Genomic DNA, 14,077 nt, shown 5'->3' on the forward strand with positions numbered 1-14,077 from the left:
GGGAAACAAGCAACAAGAGAATGAAAACTAAACCAAGGGGCCTTCCCTGGTGGCTCAGTGATAAAGAATCTGCCTGCCAATGCAGGAGACACGGGTTCGATCCCTGGTCTGGGAAGATCTCACATGCCACGGAGCCAGAAAGCCCATGCACCACCGTTACTGAGCCCGTAGTCTAGGGGTCACCAGCCACAACGACTGAAGCCCATACTCCGTAGATCTGTGTTCCACAAGGGAATCCACTGCAATGAGATGTCTGCACACCACAGCTAGAGAGTAGCCCCTGCTTGCTGCAACTAGAGAAAAGCCTGAGCAGCAACGAAGACCCAGCACAGCTGAGAATAAAATAAGTAAATAAATAAAATTATTTTAAAAAATAAGGAGCAGAAAGAGGGTCACAGATGACTCCCGAGGAAAACCTCCATGCAGGAAGGATTGTTCAACACCTCAATTGGCTTCTCTGAGGTAATTACTGAGATGCTCCCCTGGAATCTTCTTCACATAATGATGAGTAGCTGCTGCGGTTGCTAAGTCACTTCAGTCGTGTCCAACTCTGTGTGACCCCACAGACGGCAGCCCAACAGGCTCCCCCGTCCCTGGGATTCTCCAGGCAAGAACACTGGAGTGGGTTGCCATTTCCTTCTCCAATGCATGAAAGTGAAAACTGAAAGTGAAGTCGCTCAGTCGTGCCCGACTCTAGCGACCCCATGGACCGCAGCCCACCAGGCTCCTCCGTCCATGGGATTTTCCAGGCAAGAGTACTGGAATGATGAGTAGAGAAAAGGTTAAAGAGGGAACCTGCTGAATGAAGTAGGCAGTGCCTGTTATTTTACAGGAGGTTTCTCCCTGTAAACAGCAACCACTCAGAAGTTACACAGAACATGCAAGATTCTGTGATCTTCATCCCCTCAACATCTATTTGGCAGTGATAAAGATAAGTGTTTATCAAAACCTCACTTTGAAAGAGAATGCTGACCACTCTACTTGGTGGTGGTGGGGTTTTCATCTCGGTGTGGGAGAGGCTGGTGCGGGGAAGAGATCACACGGCCTTGTATTTGAGTGGCTGCAGCCGGCTGGAGGGAAAGAGGTCCTTGGAGGTGGCGAGTGGAGCTTGGATGCACAGAAGCCAATTACAAGGGCAGCCCTGAGCCAGTTCACAATGCTCCCAAGAATCAAGTGCCTAGAACACTTTGCACCATGTGGAGTCATTACATGATTGTCTAGGGGCTCAGCACTAGCAAGAGACATGTGTTCACCTCAATGGGATCTGATGTGTAAATTTCAGGGAAAACTTGAGTCCCAGCCAACAAGGGGTCTGCCCCCCATAAAGGTGGCCCTTCTAAGACTCCTCCTATTTTAGTAACAGTGCATCAGAAGTGAAGGTCAGACCCTTGCAAAGTTCTCTAGTTGCAAACAATAGAAATTCAGCTCTAGCTAGCCTGAGCCAAAAGGGAAGTCTTACTGACTCAAAGACTGCATGGAACTGAACAGCCAAGCATTGAAACGAGCAGAGATGAGATTGGGCCTCTCAGATGAAATTTCCTGTCTCAGTCTCTCTCTCTCCACTTTCTTATAGCTTACCAGCCTTCTTCGCTCTGCAGACCAGCTTTCTCCACACAGTGGAAAATATCTCCCCCTCCACCTCTAGAGTTTTATATCTTACAGCTCTGTCATCTGTAAAGGACTGACTTTTCTCAGTGAACCCACTCCAGTATTCTTGCCTGGGAAATCCCATGGACAGAGGAGCCTGGAAGGCTAGAGTCCATGGGGTTGCTGAGACAACCAGCTGGCAGAAAAATGAGAGAATCTGGGGGTTTCCGCAGTCTCCTGTGGTTGAGCGAGACTGTTCCCTAAAGAAAGAGAGAGGTCGGTGGGGGAGAGGAGTGCTGGGTATGTCTACTGTTCTATTGAGACTGTTTAGGACTCATAATCCCACATTAAAATGCCCAACTTTAAAGCAGTTTCTGTATCCTATAGTCTCCTGTATTTAAGACTTATTCTAATCTCCTTCCTGTTTGTGGTGGGTAAGTTTGTGCCAAGACCTGCAGGCACACAGACACAGTATCAACATAGTCCTACATGGTCTGCCCAGGGCGCTTGTGCAAACCTCATCAGACCCCAGGAATGCAGGAAGGAGAAGCCTCGGCCACTGGTTTCCCAAGCCTCAGGAGCCCTACAAACAGGGTCGATGGGGGGATGCCCAACCAGCCCCACTTTAGAAAGCTGAGAAGGCACATGCTAGGAGGGACCCGTGATGGGACCCCGCCCCCACATCTGAGCTCCTGGAGTCACCTTGCCTGGATGGGGCACACGTGTGTGAGTCCACTTCACCCGGGAAGAGAGCGTTTTAATAGTCAGCCGAGATGGCCATTAAATTACAGCTGCACATTAGGATTCTGGCTGCGGCTGCAGAGGGGCACTTACTTATCAGAGGTGAAGCCTCTGGAAATGCCATTCATCTCAATAGAGAGCTGCTGAGACAGAACAAAAAGGGAGGGGTTCCAGGGCATGGGCAGGGAGGGGCTCGAGCTGGACTCCAGATTCCTAACAGGACAGTCTCCAGGCCTGCAACCCACCCTGGCCCAGCGAAAAATAGACCAGACCCAGTCCAGGACCCAAGGCGCTGTGTAGCCATGTCCTGGGGACCTAGCTTGTGCATTTTCTCCTCAAAACACCCCTCTGGGGACAAACTATCCCTCCCATTGCCCAAAAGATGAGACAGAGGTGCAGGAAGTAAGGAGCAGACCTGGGATTCAAATCCAGGCCTGTCTAGCTCCAACGTCTGAGGTTCTAAGCGCCCTGAATGCTGCTTCTGGAATGGCCTTCAGAGCTCAGGGCTCCTGGCCCTTCTGCCTCCCTATTTGGCAACCCCTTCAGGGGTTAGTGAAGTGACCAACAGCTGCTCAATCCCTAGAGAAATGGTTTTTTAAAGAAAAGAAAGGAAAACGTATACATTTTGCAGGAAGTAGTGTATTCCCTGGACACCTGACCTTTCAGTAAAGGTAATTTAACAGAAACAGCCCACCGCTTCCCAGCCGTAAGCCCACCCGCTATGCTCCCTGGACCCCTGTCCTCAGTGCCCTCAGCGCTCATGCAGACGCTGCGCTTATCCTCGTGTGACAGGTTAGTTAGACAAATGTGATGGGAGTAAGGAAGAATAATTAGCACGTTCATTAATTAGAGCACTGTTAGTAGTTTGACTGTGAAGGACAACCATTTGTCAACAGAGATCAGGACAGCCAGGGCCAAGCAGTGACTCAGGGGGGCAGCAATTCAGCGAAGGTGCTGGCACTGACCAGCTGCTATTAAAATCCACAGGAGCTGCTGTTCATCCACTTAGCGTCAGCGCCTCCGTCACCATGGCAACACGGGTCCACTACAGACAAGAGCACTCTCGAATCCTTCATCTCACCTCGAGCCGCGTGTTGCCGGTTCATGACGTCTCTTCCTTTTGCTCTCCGGCCAAGGTTGCCCTCAGCGTCCATTAGGAGGAGGACTTCCTGCATATAGATGTTGGGTGTGAGAGAGAGTGTGCAGAATGCTCCCGGGGTGCAGGTCACCCCTAGACCAGCACGGGGATATAGCTAAGGTCTGTCTGTAGGCACACGCTGGAAGTGGTTACAGAGCACTTCTTTAAAAAAAAAAGAACGAAACACTTTTGTATTGGGTTGATTACAAAACAAGTGCTAGTTTCAGATGAACGGCAAAGGGACTGGGCCCTATGCATACATGTATCCATTCTCCCCTAACCCCCCATCCAGGCTGCCACATAACATTGAGCAGAGTTCCCAGTGCTCTACAGTAGGCCCTTCTTTGTTATCCATTTAAAATATAGCAATGTGTTCATGCTCATCCCAAACTCCCTAGCTGTCTCTTTGCCCCATCCTTCCCCCGAGCAACCATAAGCCGATTCTCTAAGCCAAGCACTTTCTTTTAATTTTAGTTAATCTGAAAGATATTCAGACCAATACTGATCTGAACAATAAGCGATAGGAGCAACGATCAGGCCACAGCCTGTTACAGATGTCACATGGTGATAGTTGCCATGAGCACCAGCCAGCCTGGTCAAAGTGTCATGTCTCCTTCCCTGGCCACAACCTTACATGAGCAGCCTGTGGCTTCACACTGAACTGAGCTGGACAGAGAGGGACCCTCATGCCACTGGAGGGTGAGAAAACTGAGGTTCCAGCACTGCAGTGAGTGTGCTGCAACCCCGGTGCTCCTGATGAAAGTCCACGTGCTCAGGGCAACCGGCGGGATGGCTCACAAATCAAAATCGTATGGGCAGATCAGACCTCAGTTCCCTAGAAGCTCAAGTTACAGGATGATAATATCAGTGCAAGGAAACAAGTAGAAACAGAAGTTAAAAATTGAAATTAAGCAAGTAACTCATGACTGCAGCCATGAAATTAAAGACGCTTGCTCCTTGGAAGAAAAGCTATGACAAACCTAGACAGCATATTAAAAAGCAGAGATATCAGTTTTCCGACAAAGGTCTGTATAGCTAAAGCTATGGTTTTCCCGGTAGTCATGTACAGATGTGAAAACTGGGCCATAAAGACGGCTGAGCACCAAAGAATTGATGCTTTCGAGCTGTGGTGCTGGAGAAGACTCTTGACAGTCCCTTGGACAGCAAGAGATCAAACCAGTCAATCCCAAAGGAAATCAACCCTGAAAATTCATTGGAAGGACTGATACTGAAGCTGAGGCTCTGATACTTCGGCCACCTAATGCGAAAAGGTGACTCATTGGAAAAAACCCTGATGCTCGGAAAGATTGAAGGCAGGAGGAGAAGGGGGCGACAGAGGGTGAGATGCATGGATGGCTTCACTGACTCAATGGACATGAGTTTGAGCATCTCTGGGAGATGGTAAAGGACAGGGAAGCCTGGCGTGCTGCAGTCCATAGGGTCACAAAGAGTCAGACACGACTGAACGACTGAACAACAACCCATGAGAGCAGAAGATATCATGCTGTGTTCTGTGCACAAAAACAGATGTTACACATAGGTTCTTTCACCCAAGTATCAGCTTAATCTGCGTTATCAACTCTCCAGGGAAAGGAGATCAAAAACAGTATGACCCAACTTGGAAATATTCAGTTCTAACAGCACTGAAAATTGTGATGCTCACATAAGCTCAGCTGATTTTTAACAAAGTAATTCAATGAGGAAAGAAAAGTCTTTTCAACAAAGGGTACTAGAACAACTAGATATTCATATGTGGGGAAAATGAACCCTGACCCTGTCCCCAAATCACACAAAATATAACTAGAAATAAGCCTTTAACCTAAACATAAAAACTAAAATTATAAAACTTCTAGAAGAGAACATAGGAGAAAGTCTTTGTGACTGAAGAAGACAAAGAATTTTTAGATAAAACAGAAAAATGGTGAACTAGATACGAGGGAAAATAATCAATAAGTTAGATGTCATCATGGAGAAGGCAATGGCACCCCACTCCAGTACTCTTGCCTGGAAAATCCCATGAACGGAGGAGCCTGGTAGGCTGCGGTCCGTGGGGTCGCTACGAGTCAGACACAACTGAGCAACTTCACTTTCACTTTTCACTTTCATGCACTGGAGAAGGAAATGGCAACCCACTCCAGTGTTCTTGCCTGGAGAATCCCAGGGACGGGGGAGCCTGGTGGGCTGCCGTCTATGGGGTCGCACAGAGTCGGACACGACTGAAGCGACTTAGCAGCAGCAGCAGCAGCAGATGTCATCAAGATTGAAAACTTCTGCACTTTAAAAGACCATTAAGAAAATAAAAAGGCAAGCCCCACAGAAACAGGGAGCAAATGTGTGTAATATACAAATCTGATGAAGGATTAGACTATATATTCAGAGTATTCAGAATATATAAGGATCTTATTTCAGTCAGTGATAAGAATATAAACAACTTGTTTTTAAAATGAGTAAATGACTTGAACAGATATTTCACAGAGGAAGACAGACAAATAGTCAACAAGTGCAGGAAGAGATGCTCAACACCATAACCACCAAGGAGAAGTGGTGTGGGAGGGGCCTGGGGGACCGCATGGCAAAGGGCCATGTAGGTGCCCTCAACAAGGTTTGAAATGATCCTGGAGGCAAAGAGAAGCCACTGGGGGATGTTAAAAAAAATTGTCTCATGGATGGATTTGCAGTTTGGATGATCACACTGGCCACAATGTAGAGAACAAGTTGGAGGAGCCAGCATCAGCACGGGAAAGCAGCTGGGGTCCATTCCAGAGATCTATGGAGAAAAGATGACGACCAGACTCCCAAAGTGGCAAAGGAATTAACTGGGCAGAAGTTGCTGGATTTGAGGGCTAATTATCAAATGGTAAATAATCTGCCTGTAATGCAGGAGGCCTGGGTTCGGTTCCTGGGTCAGGAAGATCCTCTGGAGAAAGAAATGACAATCCACTCCAGTATTCTTGCCCAGAGAATCCCATGGATCGAGGAGCCTGACGGGCTACAGTCCGTGGGGTCGCAAAGAGTCAGACGTGACTGAGTGACTAACACTGCTACTGCTATTAGACAGCACCTATAAGGGTTAGTGAGGGATGTGGGGTAGGGAAGGCAGCACAAGTGTGATTCTCAGACTTCTGACAACACTCTGGATCCGGATGAGCGGCTGACTCAGCCCCTTGAGAAGTTCCTCTCGAGACCCTTTCACTATCGTCATGCTTAGGGTCCCTCATCAGGGGTCATTTGGGTGCATAGCTGAAGGCCGCGGTGCTTGGCTGACTTTGGCTATTTTTGAGTGAATTTTGGCAAGCATCACAGCTCCCAAATGATCCACCTGACAGTACTATTGAGATGTAGCAAAAATTAGACTTGATGCAGATGTGCATGTACCAAACATGGATGCTCATCTCCTATGGCGTCCTGATAAAAGGAGGAGTGGGGGGAGCTGTGCCCAGCTAGCAGAAGGGAGGCGTAGGGAGTAGACCAGACAGAGTCCAGGAGCCTAGCGTGATGGCTGGAGAGCTGAATTACAAGCTTCATTTCCCCCCAGATACACAGCCACAGGGGACTCCCAGTTCTCGATTAGAGGTACAGCATCCCCACCGACACACACCCCCCACAACCACAGAGCATTGGTGCCAGCAGAGAAGTGGGGAGAGAAATCAGAATGATGCTTCTGCGCCCCAGAGGGGGCCCTCAGGATGCAGACTCCCCCTTCCATTAGGGCGCGGCGGACAGAAGAGAGAAAAACTCCTTTCTTTGCTGTTCTCTCTTTATTGACAGAGATTATGCAACACGCAAGTATATGGAACTCAAACTAAATGACTGGGCATTCAAAGATTCAAAAGCTAAGATTCTTCTGGCAAAATTGGCCTGACCACATTAACAGAGTATATACAGCATTAAGGTGTTTTTGTTCCTGTTTTTCTTTCTCATAAACTAGCTGAAAACATTACTGTTTGTGGTGTTAAATGGATTTCATAACTAATACAGAATGTGGCTAAATTCATATCACTGTGATCATTTTAATTGAATTTCCTGACTCTTACACGTTTAATTGTCAACTTTTAACACTGTGTTAAACATAAGGTTCCAACATTATTGATATAAAATGTTCACATTCCCCTGCGACTGTGATTATATTTTGCTTATCATTCCTGAATGTTGCATTAAGTCTATTTAAAAGATATCCCAAGGGACCCTTATATGTTTACTGCATTAAAAGAAAAACAGATGTTCTCACATATCCTGAGAGATATTACAATTTACATTGTAGATGAGGGGTGTTGAGAACCACTTAGAAATCTTCTTAGGTGGCCAAGGCTTCAATAATCCTTAGCATCTGATTTTCTGTCATAAAGTTGGAAAAAAAGTCTGTAATATAAAGTTAGAAAAAAATGCCAATCACATTTTCCAACTGCAAGCACATATTTTAAAAGCATCCTTGAGAAAAACCAAAGCATCTGAACCACAGTGCTATTGTTCTTGAATCATATTCTCAAGTTAGAACTTACAGGAGTTCATGAACAAAACATCCCAACAGTCACTTCTCACTCGCCTGGAACTTGCCCATTAACCTCACAGTGAACAACCCTGAACCATTTGAGCAGGTTTAACAGAGAGTACTCACTAAACGCCATTTGACTCTTTGAAATGCCCTAAAGAGCCTGGTCATTGTATACAGGATTGTAACATGCTTCTTTCTCTGAAGTGCACACCTACAGGGAGCAAACAAGGAGGAAGGAGCAGGAGGTTTTGGGAACAAAAGCAGCTAAGAGAAGCAATAACAGCACATTGTTTAATTTTGACAAGAACCCTACAAAGAGGCATTATTGTCCCATTTTAGAGCTGAGAACACTGAGGGTAAGAGAGGTCACACAAGCACATGGTAAAGCTGAAACCCTAGCCTTCGGTTTGCTGGAGCCTAGAGAATCATGACAGTAATAACTGTCATTGCTAACATTTATTGGATGTTTTCTATGGGTGCCAGATACAGTCCCAAGCACTTTACATCCATTATTACCCTTAATTCTTACAAAAGAACTCTAAGGGTTCTTCTTTATTGTAACCGTGTCACAGAGGAGGGAACGGAGGCTTGCAAAGTTTCAATCACTTTCCTACCATCGCGCAGTCAAGAGCAGAGACGGGCCTCGGATCCAGGACAACGTGACTCCAAGTCCATCGGGTTCCTGCACTGACCGGGAGGAGGAACAGCTGGAAGCAGGTACCATGGCAACAGTAAGGAAGGGCAACTTGATGGCAAGGGAGAATAAAGAAAAAAAAAAATCAAGAAGCAACCAGAACACAGAAATAAAGCTGCCCGCTGGCTGCAGGCGTCCAAAACATGCTGCTATCACTCAGGAAGAGGGCAGGAGCTTGGGGGAGGAGAAGACTATGAAGCCTGTGGCCACATGAGCAGTGGTCTTAGGGGAGGAAGAGTTGGGAGGTTGGGGACAGCCAGGAACATCAGAGGAGGGGACTGTTGTGACCTCAAAACCCAGGGATTTCACAGGAGGTCTGGAAGCTGCTGGGAAGCCAGGGCCACCCTGACTCACCCACCTCCTGGTATGACCTCAAGCACCCACTGTATCCCCACAGGTCTGCTTATGGTTGGGAAATGTGAAAATGAGCCCAGGCCCTGTGAAACTGATCAAGGAGTGTGTCTCCATCTGGGGCTCCCCTGGCCCCTGCCAATTGCTTGCCCCAGGCTGGTAGCTCCCATCACCCCAATGCCACACACCCAGTGACTCTGACCCCTGGAAGCAGCTCTGCTCTGACGGGGCAGGGGGTTGGGGGAAGATGGCTCGATGTCATGAGTTGGCAGATGTTGCTCCCAACTCAGCTTCACAGTGATGTTCAGCCCTTCAATGCAGACATTCCTATTTGACTGTGACCAAAGTTTTTTTTTCGTGTTTTCTTTTTTCCCTTATCACTGGATAAGAATGCTGGATTTGATGGTCAGGAAGGGATCACCCTCAAAATCAAAGGACCACTTGCCTGAACCCTAGTTTTTGAAAAGAAGCTCAAGAGCGGAAAGGGATGCTAACGTCTGACAGAAGGAAGCTTGATGGGGAGATTTCCAAATGTTCTGGGCTCTAAACACATCTTGATGGATGGGCCCTTCCCATCACGAGGGCAGCTTCCACAGAGGCTCACACCAGGAGGGGACTCCAGGGCAGGGCGCCTGGACCACTTCTCACCCCATTAGCGTGACCCTGTCTCCCTGTTCTGCCAACAGGCCCTGGGGGTTCTGCTGCCTTTTCCTCTGTGTGTGCTGACAGGGAGGCCTTCGGCTCAGGAGATAGTCCCTGCCCCTAGTGCACGAGGGGGCCTTGACCACCTTCACTCTGACCAGTGCCACGTGGACAGCTGTGTGATCATAGAACTTTCCTCATAATAGCTAACATACGCAAATGCACCAGATGCCTCACCAAGGGCTTTGCACACAGTGCCTCATTTAACATGGACAAAACCCTATTGTTATCGCCCTTTTTACAGAGGAGGGAATTAAGCTCAGAGAACCCGGTCACTTGGCTAGCGTGTGTTACTCGCTCAGTCGTATCCAGCTCTTTTGCCATCGCACTGACAGTAGCTCCCCAGGCTCCTCTGTCCACGGGATTCTCCAGGCAAGAATACCAGAGTGAGTTGCCTGTCCCTGCTCCAGGGGATGTTCCAGGATGGGAAGTGGCAACATCTTCTATGACCTACCTAGTCCAAGAGGCCACGTACTATCACTTCTGCTATATTTAACTGGTCACACGCACCAACCTTCACACAGTGTTGGGGGGACTGTTAAGTAAGAGCATGAATGACTGTAGATGAGGATCACTGGGAACCACTTTGGAGGCCAGCTACCATGATCTCCCATCTTGACCCTCAGCCTCCATCCTGGGCACCCTGCATAGTAGCCCCTCCAAATGACCCTCCTCCACTCCTGGCCGCCAAAATCATTCCGGTCCTACCAGAACTCACTTCCATAAAGGCACCCAGAGCGCATCAGCTTTGATAAACTCCTGGTTCACATGGCACTGTTACTTCCGTTACAGTGCTTATCATGCTCTGCCTTGTATTACATGTGCTTGGATGTTGAGTTGCTTCAGTCATGTCCAACTCTTTGCGATTCCATGCACTTGTAGCCCTCCAGGCTCCTCTGCCCATGGGATTCTCCAGGTAAGAATACTGGAGTGGGTTGCCATGCCCTCCTCCAGAGGGTCTCCCTGACCGGGAGATCAAACCCACATCTCTACAACTCCTGCATCGGCAGGCAGATTTTCTTCACCACTAGTGCCACCTGGGAAGCGCCACCTTGTATTATAGTTGGGTACAAATGTATCGACCACCGAAAGACTGAAAATTCCTACAGAGAGAATCCATGACATTCACATTTTCACCTATCCTTGGCAAAATATCTGAAGAAGAGGCTCTATACAAAACTGTGTGGCATTGAATTGAATGTGTCTTTCTTCCTGCCAGGGTTACTGACTGGGAAGAGACGATTTCATTTGACTTTGTACTATGTGCTTACTAGGTGCCGGCTCTTGGGGACAGACATGGTTCTTGTTTCCTCAGAGTTTCCAGTCAAGTGAAACACTGATAAATTCTCGCAAATGACCAGACAGGTGGCCCCACATTGAATAATCTCTGTTCTGTCAACTCAGTGCCTTAGAATATTCCTGAAAGTATTTTAGAATAAGATTTTATAAAGATTTTAGGCCCCAGTCCTTCCACTCAATTCTCAGTCTTTTCTTTTGTGTGTGATGGTTCCTATTTGCTCATTCACTCATTCCGTCACCTACTCCCCCATTTATGCACTCAAAAAATGCTGAGGAAGTCACTGTGGGGATTCAAAGATAAACAAGGGAGTTTCTCCTGTTAGGACCGTTGTTATCCAGGGGAGGAGACAAGAGTGTGCAGAGATGACTCTGACACAGCCAAGAGCACCGCAGGAGCAGATTTCAGCAATGATTCAAGAGACGCTCTTCTGCCAGTGTGCGCAGGGCAGGGCTCTGGCTTCGGCTGTAGGAGCTGCTGAGAGCACAGTAACCTCCACAAACTTCATCAGAGAAAAGGCTGTGTCTTTTTCATCCAGCAAGATCTGGATCATTCCCTGATCCACAACACTAAATATTTGTGCCAATCTCTGCCTCTTTCTATGCAGGGAATTGAAAGCCAGGAAAGGAAATAGGATCAAAGGTGCACTGAAGCTCTCTAGGTAAAAAGTTCATCAGTGTGCTCTCTCTGGGAAAGCAAGCAGGCCAGTCCTCCCCTTGGACTGCCCAGAGCTGGATGTCCCCGCTCCGGACCATGCTGGCTGGCCTGGTGAGGATGAGCACACCAGTGATTCAATGCTAGGGGCTCCAAGGAATCTAGAACCTACCTATCTTCTAAGCCAAAGAAAAAAAAAGGAAAAAACAAAAACATGCTCAAATTAATTTCCAGGGAATCAGGACGATTCATATTGTTACCATATTTCTTTTGATCCCTGAATAAGAATACCTGAGCAGTCCTGCTGTTTGGCACAAGGGTTAGAAATCAGGTGGAATATTTTCCTTCATAGCTGCCCTAGAACCCTGGGATACATGATTGCTAAAGCAAACCTCATAAATGCTCATTTATTTTTAATGCGTGTGTTTTAATGTATGCAAAATATATGATACACATAAAAAGGATTCATAAGATATATGCACGGTTTGAAGCTTAATAAAATGAACACCATGGACCCACTACCCTGCTGAAGAAATATATGTCAGATTATTAGTAATAAGAAGAGTTAATATTTCTGAGCCCTTATCATGTGCCAGACGCTGCTCTAAGCACTTTACATATTTTATCAGATGGGTCCTGACAACGGCCTCATCAGTTAGGTGGAGAGAGCAGTGTGGAGGAGGGGCAGGCGGAAACTGTCATTTCAGGCTCTGCAGCCGACAGAGAGAGGGACTTGGAGAAGTGTGGACAAACCAGTGGTTCAACACAGGTTCAGTCTCTTTCTCCCTTTCTTTTCATGGTCCCGTCATAGATGCCAGAATTGTTTAGACAATTGTAAGATCAGCGTCTACTAGCTTGAAAAACCAACTATCCCCAGAACTTTCTGACTTCTGCCCCCAGAAATGCCCCCAACACCCTCCTCTTTGCACAGACGAGAACATCACGCTGTCCTTCCCCAAGACTTGTGAACAAGGGGCTTTCCAAGAGTCATAGGGTGAGTTGAAGGGAAATGAATTTTTGGCAACGTGGCCCGTAAACCTCTGTATATTGGCTCAAACATGCAACAGTTCAGGAAAACATCCATGCCAACGTTTTTTCTTTAACACATTCCCTACCAATAACTGGGGGGCATCCTGTGGAGGTTTGAGCATTCTTTGGCACTGCCTTTCTTTGGAACTGGAATGAAAACTGACCTTTTCCAGTCCTGTGGCCACTACTGAGTTTTCCAAATTTGCTGGCATATTGAGTGTGGCACTTTCACAGCATCATCTTTCAGGATTTGAAATAGTTCAACTGGAATTCCATCACCTCCACTAGCTTTGTTCATAGTAATGCTTTCTAAGGCCCACTTGACTTCACATTCCAGGATGTCTGACTCTAGGTGAGTGATCACACCATCATGATTATCTTGGTCGTGAAGATCTTTTTTGTACAGTTCTGTGTATTCTTGCCACCTCTTCTTAATATCTTCTGCTTCTGTTAGGTCCATACCGTTTCTGTCCTTTATCAAGCCCATGTTTACATTAAATGTGCCCTTGGTATCTCTAATTTTCTTGAAGAGATCTCTAGTCTTCCCCATTCTGTTGTTTTCCTCTATTTCTTTGCACTGATCGCTGAGGAAGGCTTTCTTATCTCTTCTTGCTATTCTTTGGAATTCTGCATTCAGATGCTTATATCTTTCCTTTTCTCCTTTGCTTTTCACTTCTGTTTTCACAGCTATTTTAAGGCCTCCCCAGACAGTCATTTTGCTTTTTTGCATTTCTTTTTCACAGGGATGGTCTTGATCCCTGTCTCCTGTATCAGATCTAGTCCCTTAAATCTATTTCTCACTTCCACTGTATAATCATAAGGGATTTGATTCAGGTCATATCTGAATGGTCTAGTGGTTTTCCCTACTTTCTTCAATTTAAGTCAGAATTTGGCAATAAGGAGTTCATGATCTCAGCCACAGTCAGCTCCTGGTCTTGTTTTTGTTGACTGTATAGAGCTTCTCTATCTTTGGCTGCAAAAAATATAATCAATCTGATTTAGGTGTCTCTTGATGAAAGTGAAAGTGGAGAGTGAAAAAGTTGGCTTAAAGCTCAACATTCAGAAAACGAAGATCATGGCATCTGGTCCCATCACTTCATGGGAAATAGATGGGGAAACAGCGGAAACAGTGTCAGACTTTATTTTGGGGGGCTCCAAAATCACTGCAGATGACTGTAGCCATGAAATTAAAAGACGCTTACTCCTTGGAAGAAAAGTTATGACCAACCTAGACAGCATATTGAAAAGCAGAAACATTACTTTGCCAACAAAAGTCCGTCTAGTCAAGGCTATGGTTTTTCCAGTGGTCATGTATGGATGTGAGAGTTGGACTGTGAAGAAAGCTGAGTGCCGAAGAATTGATGCTTTTGAACTGTGGTGTTGGAGAAGACT

Source organism: Budorcas taxicolor, chromosome 12 (genome assembly GCF_023091745.1).
Source record: "Budorcas taxicolor isolate Tak-1 chromosome 12, Takin1.1, whole genome shotgun sequence".
Taxonomy (NCBI): Eukaryota; Metazoa; Chordata; class Mammalia; order Artiodactyla; family Bovidae; genus Budorcas; species Budorcas taxicolor.